A 25465-nucleotide genomic window follows, 5' to 3' on the forward strand; every position below is an offset into this window, starting at 1 on the left:
AATTATTTTAAATACTGCATTTATATAACACCTTTCACAATGCCCGGGCACCCCAAAGTGCTTTACAGACACTGAAGTACATATGAAGTGTAGTCACTGGTGTAATGTGAGAATCTACTTCCTTATTGAAAACTATTATGGATTTTGCCTCTGCCACTGTTTCTGACTGGGCAATCCAGACCTCAATAAAAAAATTCTCCCAACTTTTTTCTTCTGTATTTTGGTGACGATCTTAAATTTATTCCCTCTAGTCACCAACTCTTCATCCTAGAAACAATTCTTATCTGTACACGTTATCCAAGCCACCTCATTATTCTGGATACCTCTACCAGGCCTTCTTCCCAATTTGCCTGTCAAAAGACCTACCCTAACTCTCTAACCCAAAAGCAGAATATTGCAGATGCTGGAAATATGAAATAAGAACAGAAAATGCTGGAAATGCTCAGCAGGTCGGGCAGCATCTGTGGGGACAGAAACAGAGTTGCAGGTCGATGAACTTTATAATAAAAACTCAGTGATGAAAGGTCACAGACCTGAAATGTTAACTCTGTTTCTGCCTCCACAGATGCTGCCTGACCTACGCAATATTTCCAGCATTTCCGGTTTTTATTATCTATGGTCTTTTTAGTCTCTCCTCATAACTAAACATTCTCACCTCTTGCACATAGGAAATAGGAGCAGAAGTAGGCCATTCAGCCCCTTGAGCCTGCTCCCCTGCAGTTGAGTACCCCTTCAGTACCCTCTGCAGTATCTTGACATTCTCCCTAAAATAGGGGGCCCCAAACAGGACATTGATTTGAGCACAGCTGAGACACAATGATTTGACATTAGTCCTTTGCTTTTATTCTTAATTATTTTTGTCCTTATTTATAAAATCAAGGACCACATGCACTTTTTTCCTAACTTTATGTTGTTCTCCCACTTTTAATGATTTATATATTTGAATCCCTAAGGAGTGCATCCATTTCATAATAGGTGAAAGGAAAGGTCTGTTGAGTGGGGCACCACCAAAGTGGAAGCACAGAGAAAAAGACCTGCCGAATCAAACAGTGATGTTGAGGACAAAATAAAAACAGAATTACCTGGAAAAACTCAGCAAGTCTGGCAGCATCGGCGGAGAAGAAATCAGTCAACGTTTCGAGCCCTCATGGCCCTTCAGCAGAACAGGTTCTGCTGAAGGGCCATGAGGGCTCGAAACGTTGACTGATTTCTTCTCCGCCGATGCTGCCAGACTTGCTGAGTTTTTCCAGGTAATTCTGTTTTTATTTTGTTTTGGATTTCCAGCATCCGCAGTAGCTTTTAGCTTTTTGTTTTTATCATAGTGATGTTGAGGAGATTGGTTTGAGGATGCTTGGTTTTTACAATCCTGAAGATGGCAGGAGTTTCCCCCGTCCCCGTCCCCCCCCAAATATTGGAACAGTTTTCAAGTCTTGGAAGGACAGATTCAGGTACAAATAGTATGTAAAATACAGGTACACATGCATGGATTTTGATCACAAATAGTGAACAAATTCCCCAACATTCACAATATACAACCTCTCCTGGCCTATTTGTTAATTTAATCTTACATCAGAGATGGAACTGAGCATGGATTAACTATGTTGGAATTATCGTCATTTCTATAAGGTCCATTGGATATTCCTCTGGTTTGCTTTGCCTACACTCAAGTTGTAGTTACCTCTTTTAACACAGTGGGGCGACTGTCATTGTTTATTGGCAAAGCTTGATCTTGGTAAGGGACAATTACTGTTAAAAGAGAAACAACATAAAAAATTGCTTTATTAGTGAAGGAAGCCACTTTCAGTTCAACTGTTCTTTCAACATCTTGCAGCTTAATTGGGAATGTCAGTAACAGTGATTTTCCTTCTATTTCAAAGAACAGGGTAAAATAATGAATGGAGAAACTTTGCTGACTGGGTATACTAAACTCATCGACTAGGAAAAGGTCAGAATTTTAAAAATGTCATTTAATAATAAAATATTGTAGTGCCAGGCTATTGCTGTAGATAATGTTTCAACACATTTTTAGTGGGACTATGAGAAGGAATGTTGACAAGATGAAAATCAAGACCAAATAGTTTTCTTATAGTCTTCCCTCTTTGATTACAAGAGTTTGTCCAGAATTTAAAATGTTAGACTTTAGATAATTGTAACTGTGGTGAGATTGTAAGTGTGTTTGTAAAGGTTTCTTCAGTTCAGTATTTCTGTCAAAACCTTAAATTTATCTTTTAGAATAATTTTGCAATTTTCAATTGCCTTACAAATGGTGGAACCTTCACAAAAACATTGTCAAAAAAGCCATAGGAATTCTTACCCCGCAGTGAGTAAAGCAGTTACACAATTTTTGTGGTACAATATCTCAACGATAAAATGGTTGGAGATGGCCAGAAATCTGGCCAGAAATGTGTATACATGAAATACTAACAATGGCTGTAAGGCTTCCTGAATGTGCTGTGATTTCCAAAAGTAACCAGTCTAAATATGTAGCATAAAGCTTTTAGCAGTTTTCTGTTTCAGGGAACCTCAGCAAATATTGATATGTTCCCAAGGGGGGAGGCAATGGTGTAGTAGTGTTGTCGCTGGACTACTAACCCAGAGACCCATGCTCTGGGGACACAGGTTTGAATCCCACCACAGTAGATGGTAGAATTTGAATACAGTAAAAATCAGGAATTAAAAAGTCTAATGATGACATTGTCGATTGTTTAAAAAAACCATCTGGTTCACTAATGCCCTTTAGGGAAGAAAATCTGCATGTGACTCCAGACCCACAGCAATGTGGTTGACTCTTAAGTGCCCTCTGAATTAGGGCAACCCAGGATGGGTAATGAATGCTGGCCTGGGTAGTGATGCCCACATCTCATGAACAAAGAAAATAAAGTGAGGGCTACCAGTACCTTGAAACTTAAGTCGCAGGCCAGAATTGTCAGGGCAGGCTGTAAAATGCAGCAAGCTATTGACTACAGCCAGAATGTAAAATTCCGCCCAAGATCAGATTTTCCACCGCTGGGATTGTCCAGTCCTGCAGCAGGCCCCGCCATGCCATAGTTCAGCAGAGTCCAGCCCAGTTTACAAAGCTACTGCTGCAGCACGGAGAGCTAAAATATTGCAACTAATTCCACTTATTAATGGCGAGCATCTTTGGCGGAACAAAGGGAATTGGGGGTCTATGTACACCAGTCATTAAAATCTAGTGCAAAGGTACAAAAAAAAGTCTAAACAAAATGTTGGTCTTTATCTCAATGAGATTGGAATTCAAAATGAGGAACTGATGCTTCATTTGCACAGAATCTTGGTTAGATCAGGAACACAGTTGATATATATCTCAAATCTATCCACCCGCCAATAAAAATATGTCCATCTCAGTCTTAAAAGTGTCATTTGATTTAGCGTTTTGGGGGAGAAACTTGCTGATTTTCACTCCCCATTCTTTGTGAAAAAGTCTTTATGTCACCCTTGAATGGCTGAACCCTAATTTTAAGATGGTGGCTCCTTGTTCTGGACTCCTTAATCAAAGGAAATAGTTTCTCTGTATCTAATCACTGATGCCTTCATCATTTTAAACAATGCAATTAAATTACCAGCAAGCAGTTAAACTCCAGGGATTATAAGGCTAGTCTATTCAATCTGTCCTCACAATTAACCCTTTAGGCCCTGGTATCATTCTGGTGGATGTATGATGCACAAGGCAGTATATCCTTCTTGAGGTGAAGTGATTAAAAGTGAACGCAATATTCTAGATGAGGTCTGACCAACATTCTGTGTAACTGAAACATCACTTTCTTCCCTGTGCATACCAGCCCCACTGAGGTAAGAAATATTTATTATGGTAGCCTTTTTTGACCACAGTTTTACCTCACACTAACTTCTGGTGATTTGTGTACCTGGACACCCAAAACATTTTCTTCCTCCGAAATACCCAGTTTCTCGCTGTTAGGAAAATATTCTGACTTATCATCCCTGAATCCAAAGTAGATGAACTCCTCACATTGAACTTTACCTGCCACTGTCCTGTCTCCCTCACCTAATCCATCCATATCCCACTGCTACTTCCTGCTCCCATACATATGCATACATACAAATGCACATGCATTTGGTGATTAACACATCTATTCCAATAGGGCAGCAATTAACAAAGCCAGTAGAATTATACCGAATTATATGAGACATACAGCCAAAATAGTAGACTGCTGATCAGTTATACTTCAACTATATAGTTCTCTGGGTAGACCACATCTTAAGTGCTGTGTCCAGTTTGTCCACAAGCACAAGGGAAATGCTTATGCCCTTGAGGCAGTGCAGAGAAGGACCATGAGACTGATTCACAGGACAGAGTTATCAGTAAAGGCTTCAGGTGCATTGATTATTCAACTTTGAAAGGAGGGTCTCTGCTAGAGATATGTGAAATACTAAATGGCATAGAAATGCGGAATATTATTTCGAAGTAAACTGTCAACATCACAAAGGGCATGGGTTCAAGGTAGTGAACGGCAAGATTAGGACTAAATTTTTTAAATTCATTCATGGGATGCGGGTGTCGCTGGCTGGGCCAGCATTTATTGTCCATCCCTAACTGTCCTTGTTCAGAGGACATCTAAGAGTCAACCACATTTCTATGGGTCTGAAGTCACATGTAGGCTAGACCAGACGAGACAGCAGATTTCCTTCCCTAAAGGACATTTTTTACGACAACCAGCAATGGTGTTATGGTCATGAAGTCATCAGTCAATATCATGAAGTTCCTCTACATACAAAGAATGATGAACACTATTTACTGGATTTTCAGGTAGGGCAGTGAAGGTCACAGGCCTGGACTCAGCTAAGAAATAGTTGCATGCTAAAGGAGGACTGTAGGTATTTTTTGGATGGAGAAGCCTTTCTCATCCATAACTATTGCATGATTTACCACTAAATGGACATGAAAACATTCTAAAACTGGTGCAGTTCACCTTAGAATTGTTTTGCAGTCTTTTGAAGCAACTTTGACAAATTCATTTGTCTCTACGGAAATGCTGATATATATAGGTCATCCCACACTCTCCTATTACTGTCTGATAGAGAACCATCATGTATAATCTAACACAGATGCTTTTCATTGTCTGTTCCAGCAAATTAAGCGAAACTCAGATTCAACCTACTTCCATTTAAGAACCAAGGCTCTCATTATGCAATAAAGTTTGAAAATAAGTTCTTACACATTATAAGAATAATTTTATTTTTATTCCCATAAAGCTGAAAACAGTTTAGAAATGCCCTGGGGAGGCAGCATGGTGTAGTGGGTGAATTTTAGGAAGTTGTTCCTTAGAATCATTAACAGGGGAATTCTTTGTACAAGCAGTTTGGTTTTTAGGTATGAGGGGAAGCATCACTTCAGCAGCATTGTGATACTAACAGTTCAGGAATTTAAACCACCAAATCAGAGCTGAGTGGTGACGATCACAGTTCAACAGCTTAACATCAGGAAAAGAACCTCCAGGCCCCAATAAGAAACTAATTAAATGATAAAAATGGCATTCCAACTGCAACAACAGGTAAATTGGAACTAATTGGAACTCATTAACCCTCGCCTATAAGTGTCAATTGTGACTCAATAGTAGCACTCTTGCTTTTGATTCAGAAGGCTGGGTGTTCAGTCCCATTCCAGGATTTGAGCATGCCAGTATAGTACTGAAGGGGTGCTATACTGCCAGGAGCCCTCTCTTTTTGATGAGACATTAAACCAAGGCCCTACCTGCTTTCTCAGGTGGACATAAAAGATTCGGTGGCACTATTCTGAAGCAAGGCAGGGGAGCTATCTCTGCTGTCCTTACCAATATTTATCCCTCAAACAACATCATAAAAACAGATTATCTGGTCATTATCACATTGTTCTTTGTGGGAACTTGCTCTACATAAATTTGCTGCCATGTTTCCTATGTTACCACGGTGACTGTATTACATTGGCTGTAAAAGGTGTTCTGTGGTCATGAAAGATCCTATATAAATGCAAGTCTTACCATTTTTATCTTGATGTGCAGCCAATGAGTCCAATTGGGTCCCCTGGGTCTAATGCACAGTTAACACTTTTTGATAGCTGTTATCCAGTTGATTTTTCCAGGCAAATTTTCTTGATGGAAACATTGAACTTTATTTACAAGACAGCAGCAGCAGCTACACGTGTGCATCAAGCTCCATAACGAAAGAAGAACTCTCTCCTGGAGGTTCCCCATGCTGCTAACTGATTGGTTTACACAGATCATGTGATTTTACAACACAGGATTATCCTTAAAGCTACAGTCCTATGTTTATCAGAACTATAATTACTACAATAGCACTTGCTTCTTTGGTGCTTAAAACTGAACAATGTCAAACTTTACACCAGGCCTTCAAAAAGTGTTTTCAACTAATTGCTGATTAATTTTCTGAAGTGGATGTTGGAGGGTGGGAAGCCAAGGAAAAAATATGGGATATTAAGCTATATTACCTAGGAATAAAGTAAAAGCAAAAAGCATACTAGGAACTTTTCAGTGTAAGCCCTTAAAGAAAATAGCTGGATTTCTGTGGTCCTACTGACCCGCTGATGGTTAATTTTAAGTAGCGCCTCAAATAATTTTATGTTGGCATGTCATATTGTTTATAAAAGCAGGCTGGATATTCCTCATGACATCTGCAATGTTATGCTGATAGTATCCATAAAATGGTCATGAACAGTACAGATGCTGAATAATATTAGCAGGCCATATTCTGCTTTTGCAGTGCATGTGGGAAGCCTTGCCCACTGCGGGTACACATCATAAACCAAGGCTCACACTGCATAGGATTTGACAACTATTGCTTTAAATAGTCAGTAACCATATACAGGGTATGCCTGAGTTTCCAAAACGGAAGTACAGACCTGGAAAACAACTGCTGAGACTTCTTCCATTCTCAAGAGCAGTCTCTGCACTGATGCTGTGATATGTACTTTAGATGGGAAAATGCTATCCGGCCAAAGTCCACTAGCCAGAGTCATGTTAACCAGAGCCTTCTCATTTCCTCAGTCATTTTCCTAATTATTACAGGGTGTATTCTGTCTGATCCGGGTGCCTGAATACTGCATTGGATTTTTTCATGATAGATTACTGAACTGTTGTAGTCACAGATTCTCAAACCAGATAGACTAGGTCTGTATTTTACCCTTGTTTTATTTGTCATGACTGATGTGAATAATTGCTTTAATATGTCTGCTGCTCCCAAGTCCTCCATAATATTGCTAACCCCCATTTCACTTCACAGAATCACAGAATCTTTACAGTGCAGAAGGAGGCCATCAGCCCATCAATTCTGTACTGGCTCGCTGAAAGAGCAATCTGCCTAAACCCACTCCCCTGCCTTATCCCCATAACCTTAAACATTCTTTCTTTTCAGATAGCAATCCAGCTCCCTTTTGAATACCTCGATCGAACCTGCCTCCACCACCCTTTCAGGATGTTCGTTCCAGACTTTAATCACCCTTTGGGTGAAAAAAAATTTCCTCACATTGCATTTACTCCTTTTGCCCATTATTTCGAATCTGTGCCCTCTAGTTCCTGATGTTCTCTTGAGTGGGAACAGTTTCTCACTATTTACCATGTCCATACCCCTCAGGATGTTGAATACCTCTATCCAGTCTTAGCCTTCTTTTCTCCAAGTTCACTTAAAGGATCTATCTAGTTGTTTTAGTATTTCATCCACTTCTCAAACAGCTAAAATATTTACTTAGCTCACAATTGCTCCAATGAACAATTAATTTTCATACTACCCTCTTACCCCCTCTAGTATTTGTATTAGAAACCTTTATTAAAGATTTATATTACACTTGGTCTTCACAACTTTTTAGAGTCAGTTAGCTTTTAAAAGGGACCTTTAAATTACTTTTGACCTCCTTACTCAACAATAGTGTCCCAGTCTTCCATGCCATTCACTTTCCTTATTGGGAATTCACTTTCCACTATCCTTTACAAATAATCTTTAAGAATTCCATTTCATTCTGAGTTTTTATTTTTTGGTTCTGTTCCCTGTTTAATCTCACTAGAATTATTTTCACAACCCCAAATAATAACTTCCACATCTGCCCTGCTATATTTAATCCTTACCCTTATTACAATATCATGTTCAACCACATAGTGAATACAGGATTCCATGCATTCACCCACGTTTTCCCAGATTACTAATCACTCCTAGTGGGCTGCAAAGCATTTCGGTATAACACAACATCTGTAGCAGTAGCCTGTTTTGTAGGTTTGGTTACGAAACAGCCAGTTATTACCCCTACAAAATGACTTGTGCATTCATGTACCTCCATTTCAACAATCCTTGATATTTCCTCACGGGATACAGAGGTTGCCCAGGCTTGTTATATTGCGATTCTCTTTAACTGCCTTGACTTGCAAAACAGTGCACAGTCTTCCTGTTCATCTCATGCTGTTTCGTCCTATGGCTCTGGCTGCTGCCAAGTTCTACTCAAATTGCTTCTCTGCTGTTAAATCCATTTTTTTTCTTTAACTGATTTCTCATCTGTTACCATTATTGACAGACCTTCCTTGGCGTTTCAGGTTTAATTTTGCAAAACCTTTAGTATTCCCTCAGTTCCTTTGACTTGTGAATATGTTTTTGTAATGCTAAAGAAAAATGCATCAGTATCTTATCCTTATTTTTGAGACATTGAAAGATATTTGAATGAATTTCTTTAGCTTTGATAAGGTCACAGGTCTAGCATACGCAGCAGCAACTCAAAAGGTTAACCTGCTGGATTCAGCCTCAAAACAACAACTTGCATGTAAATACATTTAAAATAGCGCCTTTAGTGTAGTAAAACATCCCACTTTACTTGGGACCTCCCTCCCATATCTGATTTTTGCAAATCATGCTTTAAGTCAATTAATTATTTTATTACTTCTCCTGTAAAATATCCTTTCCCTCTTTAATACCTAGATGTTTGCCCTGACAACTTCTGAAGATCACCATAGCTATCCGAAGTTCAGATTAACTTTAACTTGAGACAGTCTAAGTGTTGACTTCTGTATGTAAACCGTAGTGGCTTCTGTGCTGTAGGTTTAATGTAACTCGATATGCACTTGGTCACCTTATATTTTTCATTTGTCCCTGTTATAGTTTTCCCCCTGCCATCTTTTGCCATTTTCTTTGCCTTGGTACTAGTGAGGCAACCTTGGCGTTTTGGCTTCATTGGACATTCCCTGTTGTTTCTTTATAACACCACAATTAAAAGGCAAAGCATTCCCAATGCCTCTGTTTGAAACAGAGCAGAGTCAAGAGCCTGCACACCAAAGAAAAACCTCTCAATTAACTTCCTGTCATTTGGAAAAACTTAGCAGAGTGACTATCAGTTACATATGTTCAGGAAACATTTTGGATGGCAGATCACCTCCCTAACATGATGCCAACATCAAAATCCAGAAATCAAAACTGGAAATGCTCAGCAGGTCTGGCAGCATCAGTGGAGAGACGTTTCAGTTTGATGATAACCCTTCATCCTGCCCTTCTCTCCAATGGGATTTCCCTTTATCTCTTCTACCGCTTTCTATTTCCCTTCTTCTGTTTGAAAAGTTCTGATGAAGGGTCATCATCGACCTGATACGTTAACTCTGTTTCTTTTCACAGATGCTGCCTGATCTGTTGAGTATTTCCAGCATTTTCTGTTTTTATTTCAGATTTCCAGCATCTGAGGTATTTTAGCTTTTGTATTAGTGAATATCAGGACGTGTTCAATACACTGGTTTGTTAACTCTTCACTATAACTGTTATAACCGTGCCACTCACAAGCAATCCTTGTACGTGCAACGGTCTGCTCAAGAAGCAAACATTTTCCTTTTGTTCACCCTTTAAAACCTGGCAAATTACTGAGTGGCTAAAGTCAACACTCAGTGCAGCACACCAGAAGTTCACAGGTTTGATCCCTGGGTCTGTGCTGAGTTAACTTATTTGAAATTCAGCAGTAGGAGCGCTACAATCAGCCTGCATCTATGGGCCGGATTTCCACAGAGATGGAAAGACTCCACGGATCTTTAAATATGGCAGACTGGATCCAGATGTGGAAGCCCTGCCCCCTTTTCCAATAAATCCAATTGATGCTGGCGGGGGAAGGGGGTGAGATGTGATTTACACAGGTGGGAAACCCAAACACAGTTGGGCTATTTAAATTCAGTGTTGAGCTTAAACAGGCCCCAAATTGGATGTTCCAAGGGCTATATCCCACAGTGTGAGAGTCATGAATTGATGGAGTAGACATAAACACTCTTAAAGGGCAGATATGATCTGTTTAAGTGTGATCTGAAGTTTTTTAAACCCCTGGTCTTTAAACTTGGGAGAAAAAAACAGGTTTAAGCTGTAAGTAAGAGTTTAAAAAAAACACCATCTGTTGGACTCCTTTGATTGTCCAACCATCTTGTGCAGTTTAGAAAATAATAGGACCACCTGTTCCACATTTTCAATAGAGCCCTTTGTTGACAATTCACAAGGGCTATTATTATGTAACTATGAATGCTTGTCTGAGTTTCAAATGCTGTATTAACTTAGGGGTTTCTGAGTTCAAAGTTTGATTGACAGTTTAAAGAGGCTATCAAAGGATTAGCTGTCTTTGATGTGGCAATCAAATAGAAGCATGTTTGTTGTTATGACAAATTAACCACTTAAGGATATTTAAAAGCTTTGAATGGATTTCATGAATGGGAGGTTTTTCACTATCAAGTGTGTATGAATGAAAGCTGTATTAGATTGTTAGGAGTTTATTTTTCATCTCCGCATGGCTCTTGAGGTCCGCCCATGGTGGGTACTGGATGAGTGGATATGGTGGTGGCATGTGGGGGGTATGAGGGGCCATTAGTTGGCATGGAGGTAGCATGGGGTGGGGCATGAGTTGGCATAGGGCTGGCATAGGAGTATAGGAACATAGGAACAGAAGAAGGCCATTCAACCCGTCAAGCCTTCTCCACCATTCAATACGATCATGACTGATCGAACACTTCACATTGAATACTGTCCCTATAACCCTTTACGTTATTGTTAATCAGAAATCTATCAATCTCTATCTTAAATATGCTCAATGACTGAGCTTCACAGCCCTTCAGTGTAGAGAATGCCAAAGATTCACAAACCTCTGAGTAAAGAAATTTCTCCACCCCTCAGTCCTAAGCGGCTTTGAAATTGTATCCCCTGGTTCTAGACTGCCCAACCAGGGGAAACATCTTATCTACATCTACCCTGTCTATTCATTTAAGTATTTTGTAAGTTTCTTTGAAACTCTAGGGAATACAGGCCCAGTTTCCCCAATCTCTCTTCATAAGACAGTCCTGCCATCCCCGGAGCAAGTCTGGTGAGCCTTCGTTGCACTCCCTCTATGGCAATAATATCCTTTCTGAGGTAAGGGGACCAAAACTGCACACAGTACTCTAGGTGCTGTCTAACCAAGCTTCTATATAATTGAAGCAAGACTTCATTACTCCTGTACTCAAATCCTCTCGCGATAAAGGCTAATATTCCATTAGCCTTCCTAATTCCCTGTTGCTCCTGTATGTTAGCTTTCAGTGACTTATGGATGTCCTTCCGGTGTCCTTATCCAGGTCCCTTTGGTAGGAAAAATAAGAACAGCAGTATATTCTTTGAAAGTTGAGAGGTGAGGAACGTTTGTTTTCATAGGGACCTGGGTGAACTTATATACGAATCACAGGAAGTTAACATGCAGATACAGCACACAATTAGGAAGGTATGTTAGCTGTTAGCAAAAAGGAATTGGAATAAAGAAATCTTACTACAATTATACGGGGCATTGGTGAGGCTACACCTGTGAAGTACTGCGGCAGTTTTAGTCTCCTTACTTAAGGAAGAACATAATACTCGCCCTAGAGAGACTGCGACAGAGGTTCACTAGGCTGGTTCCTGAGCTGAGGGGATTCACCTATGAGGACAGATTGGGCAGATTAGGCCTATATCCCCTGGAGTTCAGAAGAATGGGAGGTGGCCCAATTGAAATATATGAAATTCTTCAGGTGCTTGACAGGGCAGATGTTGAGAAAATATTTCCTCTGGCTGGGGAAGCCAGAACACAGGGTCACAGTATCAGTATAAAGAGCCATCACTTGGGACTGAGATGAGGAGAAATTTCTTCTTTCAAAGTGTGGCAAAGCTTTGGAGTTTACTACTCTAAAGAGCAATGGATTCGCAATCATTGAGTATATTCAAGACCAAGATCAATAACTTTTTAAATACTTAAGGGAATTAATGGATATGCGGGAAGGTGGAGTGAGGTAGAAGATCAGGACACGATCTTGTTGAATGATGGAGCAGGCTCGAGGGGCCGAATGGCCTTCTCCAGCTCCTACTTCTCATGTTCTTAATAAATCAACTCTGCAAATGGGAATGTTGAGTGAGAACTTGATTGGGTTTGAATATTTGGACTGAACTTGTCATGGCAGAGAAGAAAGACCTCAGTGGTAGTGTGAGTATTGAAATATTATGTAATCAACTAGAAAAAAAAGGGAGATGTACAGTTAGCATAGGATTAGTCTATAAACCAAAACATGATGATAAAGATAAAGCTGAGGAGCTCAACAAAACATTGAAAAGGATCCAAACTCAGACTCCATATGCTAACGTCATAATAGGAGGAATGCAGGAGATACTATTCCAAATTGCTACGCTTGTGGAAATACTATGAAAGATCTCTTAGATGTGTTTGTTGATTAGCGGAATGTAACAACTGGTTAAAGAACCAGCAGGGGAAATAACTTGCTGGACCTCTTGATCATCAACAATACAGGTTTGTACACATGGATCTCTTTAGAACCAGGGATTAATGATCACTCAGTCATCATATCTGACCTGCATCTCTTACGTAAACATGAAGAAAAGGCCAAGAGGAAAGTCTTCATTAGGAAAAGAGCAGGCAAGAAAGGAATGAGAAAATGTCTTCAGAATTTTAGTAATTGTTACTTTACTAACTTAATCTCATTGTCGGTGCAAGAAAAATAGGACAAACTGCAAAATATCTTGACAGGAACCAAGGTCAAATATGTACCATCCAAATTTTCATCGAATAGAAGAAACCTCCCATGGTTCTGTAGAGAATACCATAGGTTATGCAGAAAGAAACAGTGCCTATGCAACAAGGCTAAGAAGTCCGGGGATGAGGATGATTGGAAGAAATTAAAAACTCTACCAGAGGAAAGTAAAGAAAGCTCTCAGCTAAGCGAGGATAGGTTATTGGCAAGATTTTCCGGTCCTGCCCACCATGGGAATCATCGTGGGCGGGAAGAAAAATTCGGTGGACCAGCAAATGGTCCATTGACTTTGGACGGGAATTTCTGGCCCTGCAGTGGGCAAGACCAGAAAATCCGCCCTATGATTCAAAGTGCCCTACAACCTCAATCAAGGGCAGAATTTTGCCGTTGGCATGTGGGGGCGGGCCCTGCATTCCCAGGCATTAAATGACACTTGGTGATGTCGGGCGAGCGTCCCAACGTCACCGCACGCCATCGTGATATTTGGTTGGGCGGGCACGCGTTGATCTCCGATGTGCGCCCGCCATTAATCAACCAGCCACTTAAAGCCCTTGAGGCACCAATTGACGGCAGTTTTTCGGCACCTGTGCAATCTTCGGGTTGGCACACAGGTGCAATGGACAGGCGGGTAGGACACATTTGTATTAACCTCATCCACGGGCGGGATAAGAGGGCTCACTGGGGTCGTGAGTGTGCTCTCTCAAGTATTGACTTTTCAAAGTTACTGATATTTGCCTGTGTGATCAGCAATACTTCAAAAGGCATAACAGCTGCTTGGTCTAGACTCCCAACCTTCAGGTCAGCACTCTGCAGTGAGGAATCTTTTTTGGGCCTGCAGGTTTCAGGAAACCTTCCCTTAGCCTGAGAATGGGAGCTGAACTCCACTGGAGGCACCTCCTCTGAGGAGGAAGGAGGGCTAAAATGGGGAGGAGGCCGGGAGTGCTTTAATCCAATGAACCTTCAGTTAGCACACCACAGATGGACCTCCAGGAAAAGCCTGGGCTGTAGGCTCCATACTCGATACCTAAGTGCAAAATCTGCCAGGTTAGGAACACTAACTAAGGTCCTTGTTACTAAAGCTGAATGTGCCGCAAAACACTCGTAACATTTTTGGAAACCATCCACCTGCAGAAGAAAGAGGCACCCTCAGCCATGGTGACATGTCTGAATTTAATATTGCAACCAAAGAAACTTAATGAAACAAAATGACACTGGTGTTAAAAATCACACCAACTCATAAAGACCTCATTGTGGGCTAACACAAAAGCACCAGTGATAAACCTGTGGTGTGCCTAAGGTGTCTTATGTTTACATTTCCGGGTGCTATGTCTGGGTGCTGCCCCATTGTTGGGAGTGGTATCTGAGACAGCCTGCTGACTCTGCTGTCCTGTTGGCCTTGGTGACCTTGGTGGTCGTCCTCTGGCCCGTGGAGCCTGTGCTGGCCCTGCCTGGGAGGGAGCTGCCAGTTCCACAGCTGGCATCTCTCCAGTTGTTACAGCCTCACTGGATGCAATGGTCACTGGCAGAGGGGCAGAGGAGCTGGTGCCCTCATCCGGAGCACCCTGAGAGGAGCCCGCAGAGATGACAGGTAGCTGTTGCACCGACGTGTATCTCCACTAGATGCTCCCGCACACCCGGCCGCATTTTCTGCACCTGCTGCATTGCGGACAACTCCAGAGGCACATCATCAGGTACCAACTGAACATGTGCCTGGTCCCCTGCAGTCTTCCGACTGCTGGCACCATGGGCACTCTATCTTTCCAGCTCCTCCAGCGACTGTGAAGTGCCCTCACCACTGTGACCCGGACACTAGCCGATGTTCTAATTCCCACCGAGGTGCTAGTATCTACACTGGTGCCTGCCTGGCAGAGATGGTGTGATGCTGGTGAGACTTCAGGGCCCTCAGGTGTGAGAGGGGGCCTCTGCTGCTCCTCCTCCTGGCCCTGCTCCAATGATGCTGAAAGGAAGAACAAGGACATTGGATCAGTTAATGTGGAGACAATGTCAATGTGTATCCCTGTTCCCTGGATCATTATGCACTCATCCTTCCATAAGCAATAGTCAAGCCATGTTACAAACTTCAAACACTGAACATTCAACACTGCCATGGCTGTTGGGAGAACAATGGTGACCTACATACCTGCCCGTGGCACCCCAGCCTCACTGTCACCGGTGGACCTGGGCGCATGGTGCCTCTCCAAATCTAGGGCCTCCTGCTTGAAACGGCTGAGAATCGCCAACTGTGCTGGGCTTCCGCCAGTCCTCACCTGCTCGGTGGCATTATGTGCATTCTTCTCCTGAAAAGGAGGGAAGAACATTGACTAGTGCTACTTGTACCTGGACTCTCTTTGCGGACGGCCCATCCCAACCAGAGTGGGACATTGCAGGGCTCCAGTGTCTCCTCACCCCACTGCTGCTGAACACTCACACAAAGCTGCTAGGCCTGTTCCCCGCACCGCACCCCCCCGCCTTGGCCAAGTGCTGCCTACATCACATTAAGCACCACACGGTCTACCCTTCCATAGCAAGGAGGCGCAAGCACGTGAAGGGCAGAGGAGAGCAGATCGATCGGTGCCAACGCCACCTTGTAGCTCCTCTCCCAGCATGTCATCACCCTGACTTGGACATGTCCTGGAGTTCCAGCACTGCGCCTAGGTGTAGCTCCTCCAGGTTGCCCCCAAAACAGTAATGTGGGTCTCAGTGTGCCACATACTGCAGGGGCAGAACCCATCTCTTCACCACCCTCTCAGGATGACCTCAGCATGGGCAATATCTGCTGGCCCACCCAGCGAAGGACACATGCCGTCAATGATTCAATGCAGGCACTACACTCAGACTTGGGGGGTGGCGGGGGGTACCAGGGGGGAAAGCCGACCTGCTGGGTTAAGTGACCAATGCCAACACGGTGCTCACCGTTCCTGAGCACAACAGGTCATTGAAGCGCTCGCGACACTGGATCCAGGTGCGCCGCACCACGTCGTGGGAGCTCACCACCTCTGCCCAGGCACGTTTCATCATGTGCAGGGCCTCCTCCTCCCGTCCTGAGGTACCAGGACCTCCCGCCAAGCTGCCACCTCCTCGAGGAGGGCAGCAAGGCAGTCATCCGAAAAATGAGGGGCAGAGTGGCCCCCCTGCTCTACCCTCCTGCCTGGCCTGCTCACCAGCCGCGCTCTGGGGAGCCCTTCCACTGGCCGTGATTCACAGCCTCGGAAAGGCTGCAGCAACTTTTTAAACCAGGCCGCCGGGTTGCCAATGGACCCGGTGGTCATTGCAGTTCCGCCGCCGCCCGCCCACTCCCGCTGGCCTCGGGAGCCACGATTCACGCTGGGCGGGCCTTAATTGGCCCGCTGGATTGGGCCCGCTCCTGCTCTGCCCGCTCGATAGGCAGAAAATTCTGCCCCAAGGAGAATCCTAAGAGTTTCTAAGAAAATCAGAAAAAGGTGGGCATTTCAGATATCAAAATAGAATTGAGAGATATATGATTCAAAGAGTAAAGCAGAAGCACTAAATGATAAATTTTCAAATCTATTTACCAGAGAAGATTTAACACAAATCCCCAGGGCAGGGGAGACTGAGGATTTCCTTGTGGGGCCTGGAGGAGTACATCTGCTCCTCCATCACTTTCCCTGCCTCTGTAGTTGTTTAAAACCTGTTACATCTCTTAACATTTTCTAGTCAGACAGAAGGTCATCAATCTTAAGACGTTAACTCTGTTTCTACCTCTACAGATGCTGCCAGACTGGCTGAGTATTTCCAGCATTTTCTGTATTCATTTCAGGTTTCCAGCACCCACGGTATTCTGCTTTTGTGCCCTGACAAAACAACCTCACTATAGCCTCCTGAATATAAACCAATTCAATATCTCTCTATTTGTGGCCATTCCCAATACAATGAGCTCATTAGTGCCAACTTTAGGTGACTTTTAAATATTTTTCCTCAGAACTGAATGGGTACAGTTCAGACCTTAGTCCTTCATTTGCTTCATCTGAGTCCCATATATGAAAGCAATATAATTGTAATATAATACTGTCTCATTCAGGGCTAATTGAACTCGGCATTAAATGCTCTATAGAATGTAATCACCACGTTACTTAGTGTTTCTCAGATTTCCGTGAGCAATTATCTCAGGCACTTCAGTTCAGGTCCCTATACACACTTAACCACAAAATAAAAAGATTGAGTAATATTATTTAGAGGAACCATGAGGACAGCTGCGAGGGAGCATAGAGGAAACACAATGGCAATTCATTGACACCAGAACATGTCCCAAGAGGAAGAGAGAATAAATAAGAGCATCCAGTCATTAATGTGTTAGCAGTGCAGTAATTCAAAAGAGTGCAATAGATTTCTCTGTAATATTATATATGCAGTATTAAATGTGGTGAAAGTTTACTGCATTACTTGTATCAGCTGTTTCATTCTGTTTGATATAAGTGTGGTGAGTGGTTTCACACCTCCCACATCGATTTGTGAAGTGGCTTTTTCCTCTTGTGATAGACCTTACTTTGAGATAGTGTGGAATGATGTCTACCCTCTAACCACAGTCTAATCTTGTTCATTTGGAGCTATTCCATGCTCAGGAAAAATTGAAATTACAGCATTGGATATTTCAAATTAAGTAATTTAAAATAAAACACAATGCAAGCTGTTTTTGCAATCTTTAATTCGAAGGAAGAGATCCTTCAAAATAAGGATCTTTGAATTAAGATTCAATTATACTCTCTAGGAAGAGTTTGTTCTCGGACTAGGTGAAAATAAGTGTACTGTTCCATTGCTGAGCGCCAGTGGCCTTTATCTTGATGCAAACAGCATTTAAAAAAATCTTTACATATGTTTTCTGATACTTTTAGCTAAGAAACTCCTGTTTGAGATATTTCTGAACTCGCTTGTGCAATATTGGTCTGTCCTCTATTCAAATGGCTTCTTAGCCTGCTTAAGTAAGATAATACATCTGTTCAAGTAGTGGAGAGGAATACACAATTGCATCAGACATCTGTACATTGATATCCCTAGCAGTAATTTTAGGCTTGACTTTTGTCATATATCAGAAAAAGCAAGTGAACTCTTAGGTGTTGATGAATGGCCTTGTCAGGAAACTGTAACCTGTGTCTTTCTCTTTCCAAATGTTACCTGCCCTTTCAGAATTTCCTTCAATTTCATGTGTGTACCATGGAGCCGCAGGGACTATTATATATAAGGGTAAATTCTGCCCTCACTGCATGGGTAGTAATCTGGCAAAGTGGATCAGCCGCTCAATGGAGAGCCCATCTGATAGTCGTCCCATTGATTTTGTGACAGGCACTAGCTGACAGTCTTCCCCCTTGGTGGCAGGAATTTCTTTTGGGAACCCACCACGCATCTTCAAAGCAAAGCTTTAGTGGGTGGACAGAGGTTGTGTCCTGCAATTCCTTCACCTTGAAGAGGAGAATCCAGTCCTTGAACTAAGATTGTTCCCATAGATCATGCTAAAGGGCTTTGCCATTTTGAGCTGACAATGCAACCCATCCTAACAGTTGTTTTCAAGGCATCGCTTGTCCCCACTACAACCTATCTTCCATGACTGTGTGCATACCTGGAGAGAGAGCATGCGTCTGCCCGTTGAGGCTTCTCGCACTAGTGGAACTAGGGGCACTGAAGTACATGATCAACATGGCCAACTACATTGTGATTTAATTTGTTAAGTTTTCTTTAATGTACTTAGAAACTACAGTTTAATGTTTGTGCTGCTTTAAAAGGGGGGGTACTTGTTAACCTTTATTGACAATGGCAAGGTCATCCTAATTAGCAATTTACATAAAACAGTTAGTAATGGGTACCCTTCAACAATTGGGCCTCGTGGGGGGAACTAAAGTGCTTCATCGACACTGAACTAAATTATAACTTTAATTTGTTAAGTCTCCTTTAAATTTTTGAGCAAGTTTATTGTTTGTGCCCATTCAAGAAAGAGAGCACTTCTTACCTAGTTAATTGAGGATAACAACTGTCAATCAACTTTAACTTAAAAGCTTTATCGATTTGTTTCATTGGCATCAAATCCTCTCTGGGTTCATATGTATGAAGCTATTCCAAAATAACACCCAATTTCTTCTCAGGAATGTGTTAATGGACCTTGTTATCTCAACATGATATGATGCACAAGAAACACCATTCTCAAGAGGTTCTTTGACTGGCTTTAATTCACATCTCCCGAACGTCTTTTGTGGCATGAATTTGTTATGCAACTTAATATCAACATTTCTCCACGTACAGATTAAAAATGTGACATCTCATTAATCTGTGCATATCTCAAATTGCTGCTGCTGACAGGCTCAGCTATTCTGATTTAGGAATTATTCAGCAATGAAGCTAGTGCTAAAAACAATCTCCAGAGCCACTGAATTCAAACAACAAACCATATAAGCAATGTATGTTTGAACAAGACTGAGTTACCCTTCTGTAGTCATTATGGTTTTATTTAGCGTGTAATGTATCTTTAAGGATAATGCTGGTTAGGAAAGATCACATGATCTGTAGTAACCAATAGGAGAGTAGCACGGGCTACCTCAGTAGGAACAGAATTGGAGTTGAAAGCACACGTGTAGTTACTGCTGAGTATATTGTAAATAAACTTAATATTTGCACTTAAGAATGTCTGCAGTTCAACTCTTATCAATAGTAGCAACTCAGCCACCCCCATAACAAACTGGCGATGAGGATAAAACAGGATTAAGCAAAAGAAATCAAGTTAAAAAGAAATTGACACTGTACCTCACCCAGTGATTGTAAGTAGCAAGCTCCGTTAGAATTGAAGAAGCTATCCTCTCTTAAAATGTTACAATTTTGGAGAGTTGATCATTTTTAACCAGCCACAGATGATTGGCTCAACTAATAGAACACCTCATGTCTTTTTTTCAAGTGAACGAGATTACAGGGGAAGAGAAGAGGTGAGCAATCCTCTTAAGCACTTGTGGGAGTAAAACCTACAGCTTGATTTGAAGTTTGATGGTACTCAGCGCCCCAGATTGAAAAATTTTGATGAATTGGTGGACCTTGTGAAGGGTCATTATTAACCAAAGCCTTCAGTCACGATGCAAAGGTTCAGGTTTAATTTGCAAAATAGATCCCTGGGTGAGACAATTGCATGCTACTTGGCAAATTTGAAGCAGCTAATGGAACATTGTGAGTTTGGGACGTCTCTAAATGACATGCTCAGAGATCGTTTAGTGTGTGGCGTGAATGAGGACACTATTCAGAAAAGATTATTGTCCGAATTTGAATTTGGATTCAAGAAGGTGCTAGAGATAGCACTGGCAATGGATAGAGCAGCAAGGGATTCAATGGCCATACAGGCATGCAAAATGACACCATCCTCTACATTGGGTGGGAAATCCGAGCCAAAAAGGGCACGAAGATGCAAGACTCTGCCGAGAAGCGGGTGTTAAGAAATAGAGATGATTTCGGTAAGTTATATTGGTATTTGTATGTGTTAAGAATGAGTTTAGCTTTAAAGTTTAAGTTTAATTTGTATTTCCATGTCTCTGTGTTAAGAAAGATCAAACAGAGTTTTAGTTTCACTTTAAAAGGGTGCTTGCATTTCCAATGAGGTTTTTATGACTGTTGCAGCTAAGTTATACAAACAAGGGTAGAAGAATTTATGACTGTTGCCTAGCAATAGGGGGTCCAGAGAGGCAGGTCCCTCCCTCAGACATGCACATAGAAGAAGAGAAACAGCAGTTTTGATTTGGAAGCTGTGGAGTTCAGTTGGTTTTTTTGAAAGTTGCTGCCAGGAGAGACTGGAGCAAAGGGGACAGATAGCTAGACTCGAACTAAGAAAAACCCCCAAAATCCAGAGGAGTGGAAGAGGAGAAAGTCCCAAGCAGACCTTCCAATCAAAGGAAGGACAGGAACCTGGAAAAGGTCCTGTTAAGTGAAATTAAGAGTGAGGGGCAGAAAGAAAGGCTCCAAGCTTCAGATTTAAAGTGACAAAGCTGCAGAAAGTAGATTTAAAGCGAGAACAGTTAGCAAGAGGCAAGAAGTCCAAAGAGATTGCTGAAGGTCTGTAACTCTTTGCTATGGGCATGTGAAACAGTGGTGTACTGTTAATGGCTGCACCCGTGGGTGTGAGTGCGTGGAAGACAGCTTGAATGCTTGTGGTGACCTAGGGAAGAGGAGCATCGGACGGAGAGTTCGAAACCTGGAGGTGAAGGAATTTGAGAGAAAGCGCTGGTTTGGGAGAAGATTCCAAGGCCAGTTCTTGGAAAGTGGAGATTGGAAACCCTAGTGTGAAAGACAGAGTGCAGCGAGACTGGTTGGCTCACGGTGTGTCAAGCGACGGTGGGGAGGGGGTAGTTGAGGAGAGGTTCATAACATCTGGTTGAGGTGACATCTGTCACTTGGTTTCAGAGTGTGGTGTGTCTGACCACAGGGTGCTATAGACATGGACTGTGTATTTACTGTGAGCATTAAAGTATAAGACAGCTTTTGTAACTTGTGTTATCCTTACAAATCTGTATATATTTGTAAAGGTTTAGTTGGGGGTGAAGGAGTATTGTAATATAGTTCATCTTTTCTTGTTGAATAAATGTCTTTTTTTGTTAAAAGTTCATCAGCTGACTCCTGTGACTTTGTTCAATAGCCATTCGCCATGTATCTAAACAAACAAATCGATCCTAACTTTTATCAAGCTGGGTTCCACCCTGAGATCCGACTTGTCCAGGGGTAACTTCAGCTGGGATCATAGCACGGGAAACAGACCCCGCTAGCCAAAGAATAAAGTAAAATAACTCAGCAGTGAAATCAAAGAGTAATTTTAATAGAGGTGGAAACAAGCAGCCTTTTAGCGATTGGCAGTTCAAAAAAATCGAATGCTCTATTGTCACAGGAATGGACATATGATGAAACAATGCAAGGAAAGATTCAAGCAGGCTTGTAAACAAAAGAAGAAGCCCAAAGAAATCTACAAGAAGAGCCTGAAACAACGAATTCAGACATTTACTCGTTGTTTAATCTGAAAATTGGAAAGACAGAACCAATATTTGTCGTGGTGAAAATAAATGGCAAACCAGTTGGGCTGGAAGTGGACATGGGAGCTTCCACTGCAGTAATTGGGGAACATATCTTCAGATATGTGAATAATGGTGAACATCAATTAAGTTTAGAAGAAATAGCTGCCAAGCTAAAACATATACAGGTGAAGACATTCAAGTAAAAGGCATAAGAAGAGTGACCGTCCATTATGGAAGCCAATCGGCAAAGCTACCCTTGATGGTGGTATCAGGTGAAAGGGCCCAGCTTCCTGGGGTGAAACTGGTTGACGGAAATTAAGTTAGAATGGGCTGAGGTTTTCCAGGCGAAAGCAAGTGGGCTACCAGAGTTACTTCAAAAGTACGCCACCGTCTCCAAGGACGAACTTGGGAAAATCCAGGGGCTGCAGGCAAAAATTCATGTGGATCCAGAAGCAACTCCTCACTTCATGAAGGTAAGACTGGTACCATTTGCACTACAAGAGCAAGTCGACACTGAACTGGACATAGTGGAGAGACAGGGCGTTATACAACCTGTTCAGTTCTCAGAATGGGCAGCACCCATAGTCCCCATCCTTAAACCCGACCAAAGCGTCCAAATTTGCGAAGACTACACATTGACAGTTAACAAAATAGCTAAGCTAGACAGGCACCCCATTCCAAAAATCAAAGACCTGTATGCCGAGCTGGCAAGAGGTACTACCTACACGATACTTGACATGAGTCATGCTTATCAACAGCGAGAGTTGGATAATGCCTCCTGGGAATTTGTCACAATTAATACCCACAAAGTGTTGTACCAATATACACAATTGCCTCTCGGTGTCTCCTCAGCTTGCGCCATCTTTCAGAGAGAAATGGAAAGCTTGATGTAGGGACTGCCCCAGGCTGTAGTCTATTTAGATGATGCATTGGTGACAGGATTAACTGAAAAAGAGCTTTTGGCAAACTTAGAAGTCTTAAAATGTTTCTTACAAACTGGAGTGCATTTAAAAAAAAAAGTGCATGTTCCAAGCGAGGGAGGTAATCTATTTGGGTCACTGGGTAGATTCACAGGGCCACCACCCAGTTGAGGAGAAAGTGAGAGCCATAAGAGAGGCACTTGTGCCGAAGAACGCCTCAGAGCTCAAATCATTCCTAGGAACGATTAACTGTTATGGGCGGTTCTTAACCAATTTGTCTACAGTGTTGGACCCCCTGCATTCTCTACTCAAAAAGAACCAACGTTGGTCTTGGGAGGCGCCCCAGAAAGAAGCTTTCATAAAGGTGAAGCAATTGTTGCACTTGTCCAATCTATAGTGCACTGACCAGATGAAAGAATTAGTACTGACATGTGATTCACCTCCCTATGGAGTGGGAGCAGTGCTCTCTCAACGAATGGACAATGGCATGGAACGGCCAATTGGTTATGTATCAAGAACGCTCACCACAGTGGAAAAGAGGTCATCGCAGATAGAAAAACAAGTCCTGTCCATCATCTTTGGTGTCAAGAAATTTCACCCGTGTGTACATGGTCGCCACTCTAGAATCATTTCAGACCACAAACCATTGCTAGGATTGTTTAGTGAGGACAAGGCTATACCCCAACCATAGCCTCAGCAAGAATGCAACAATGGGCCTTAATTCTGGCAGCATACGAATATACTTTCTTACATATGCCTGGCAATCAAATTGCAAATGCTGATGCCCTTAGCCGTTTGCCCTCACAAGAAAATGATGAGCATGTCCCAGTTCCATAGGAACTTGTTTTACTGTTAAATTTCTTAGATTCCTCACCGGTATGTGCTTGACAGATCAGAGACTGGACAAGTCGGGATCCAGTCTTATCTCACGTATGAGAACAAGTGCTACATGGTTGATCACAGGTGCCCGTATCTGACGAAATGAAACTGTACTTCAACAGAAGACATGAAATAACCAGCCAGGGTGGCATCTTATTGTGTGGAGCAATAGCGATAGTTTGTCCAAATGGAAGGGAGCCACTTTTAATTGAACTACACAGCACACATCCAGGAATTGCCGGAATGAAGATCATAGCATATATGGCCTGGGATTGATGGCGAAATAGAGAGTTTAGTGAAGCATTGTGTGCAATGTCAGCAACTGCAAAAGTTACACCCTTGGGAGTGGCCAGATAGACCCTGGGTGCGGTTACACATTGTTCCCACAAAAGGTCCAACATAGTCAATGTTTCTGCCCATTCAATATGTTTGGACATATATGAGGTGAAGTCACCATCATTGACCGCTACAATTGAGAAATTACGTCAAAGTTTTGCCATTCATGGACTACCAGAAGTAGTCATTTCTGATAACGGCATGGCATTTACGAGTGCTGAGTTTCAACAGTTTGTCAGTCTCAACAGTATCACTCATGTAAAAACTGCACCGTACCACCCTTCCTCAAAGTGACTGGCCTAAAGAATAATTCAAACATTCAAGACAGGCATGATAAAGATAACTGGCGAGTCCTTAGCAACCAAGCTGGCACACCTTTTTCATTACAGGACTATCCTTCATACAACAACAGGTGCCACACCTGTGGAGTTATTGTTGAAACACCGTCTCAGGCTGAGATTGAGCTTAATAATGCTGAATTTAGGAGGGAAGGGGGAAAGGAATCAGGGAAACCAGAAAACTAGATACGACTGGCATAATCGCGAGAGGAAATTTACCATAGGAGAGCCGGTATACCTGAAAAACTTAGGGGAAGGACCAAAGTGGTTACCGGGTGAATTAAGTGCGGTGACTGGACCTCTATCTTACCATGTGGAGGTGGAAGGCCGAATCATTCAGAAACATGTGGACCATTTAAGGAAGGAAGAGACAAATCACCAAGATTTGGTTCCACCGGTGATCACAGCCAGGTCTGTGTTGAGGATACTCAACCCAGGACAAACATGTCTGATGCTCTTGATGAAGAGTTGAGGGTACAGAACTGCAAGTGCCCACCGAAGCACCTGATGTTCAGGAAACTCCAGAAAAGGAGGTTCCTGACCAAGAATCTGAAGTTGTGAAGCTGTGACATTCCACACGTACCAGGGAATAGCTGAAAGACTGAATCTGTAAATTCCTCACCCTGTGTAAATATTTTGTTCCAAAAACAGAAAATGCTGGAAAAGCTCAGCAAGTCTAGCAGCATCTGTGGAGAGTGAAACAGAGTTAACGTTTCGAGTCCGTGTGACCCTTCTTCAGGGACCCTTGTTGGCTTGAAAAATATGTACTTGTAAATTTAATATGTATAGCTGAGCTAAAGGGGGAGGAATGTAGTAATTATGATTTTATTTAGTGTGTAATGTACCTTTTTAAGAACAATGTTTGTTAGGAAAGATCGCATTGGCCAGGATTGGGGGCGCTGATCAGAGGCGCACCTCTGCGAGTCCGCTCTTCAACTTCACCCCTGACTGGGGAAAAAATTCTGCCCATTATCTGTAGTAACCAATAGGAGAGT

General features: G+C 42.4%; 1 long non-coding RNA gene across 2 annotated transcripts in view; it reads left to right on the top strand.

The window, feature by feature from the left end:
- Window positions 1–25465, top strand: part of LOC144692235 (uncharacterized) — a 39521-nt gene that overhangs the window by 1097 nt on the left and 12959 nt on the right. The window contains exons 1-2 of one of the 2 annotated variants that reach the window (XR_013579289.1): window positions 1801–1945; window positions 2518–2619. This is a non-coding gene — a long non-coding RNA (uncharacterized LOC144692235). Of the gene's footprint in view, window positions 1–1800; window positions 1946–2517; window positions 2620–25465 lie in introns of those variants that run through there. The other variant, XR_013579290.1, reaches the window with a different exon arrangement.

This window comes from Cetorhinus maximus, chromosome 17 (assembly GCF_964194155.1).
Source record: "Cetorhinus maximus chromosome 17, sCetMax3.hap1.1, whole genome shotgun sequence".
In the NCBI taxonomy this organism is placed as follows: domain Eukaryota; kingdom Metazoa; phylum Chordata; class Chondrichthyes; order Lamniformes; family Cetorhinidae; genus Cetorhinus; species Cetorhinus maximus.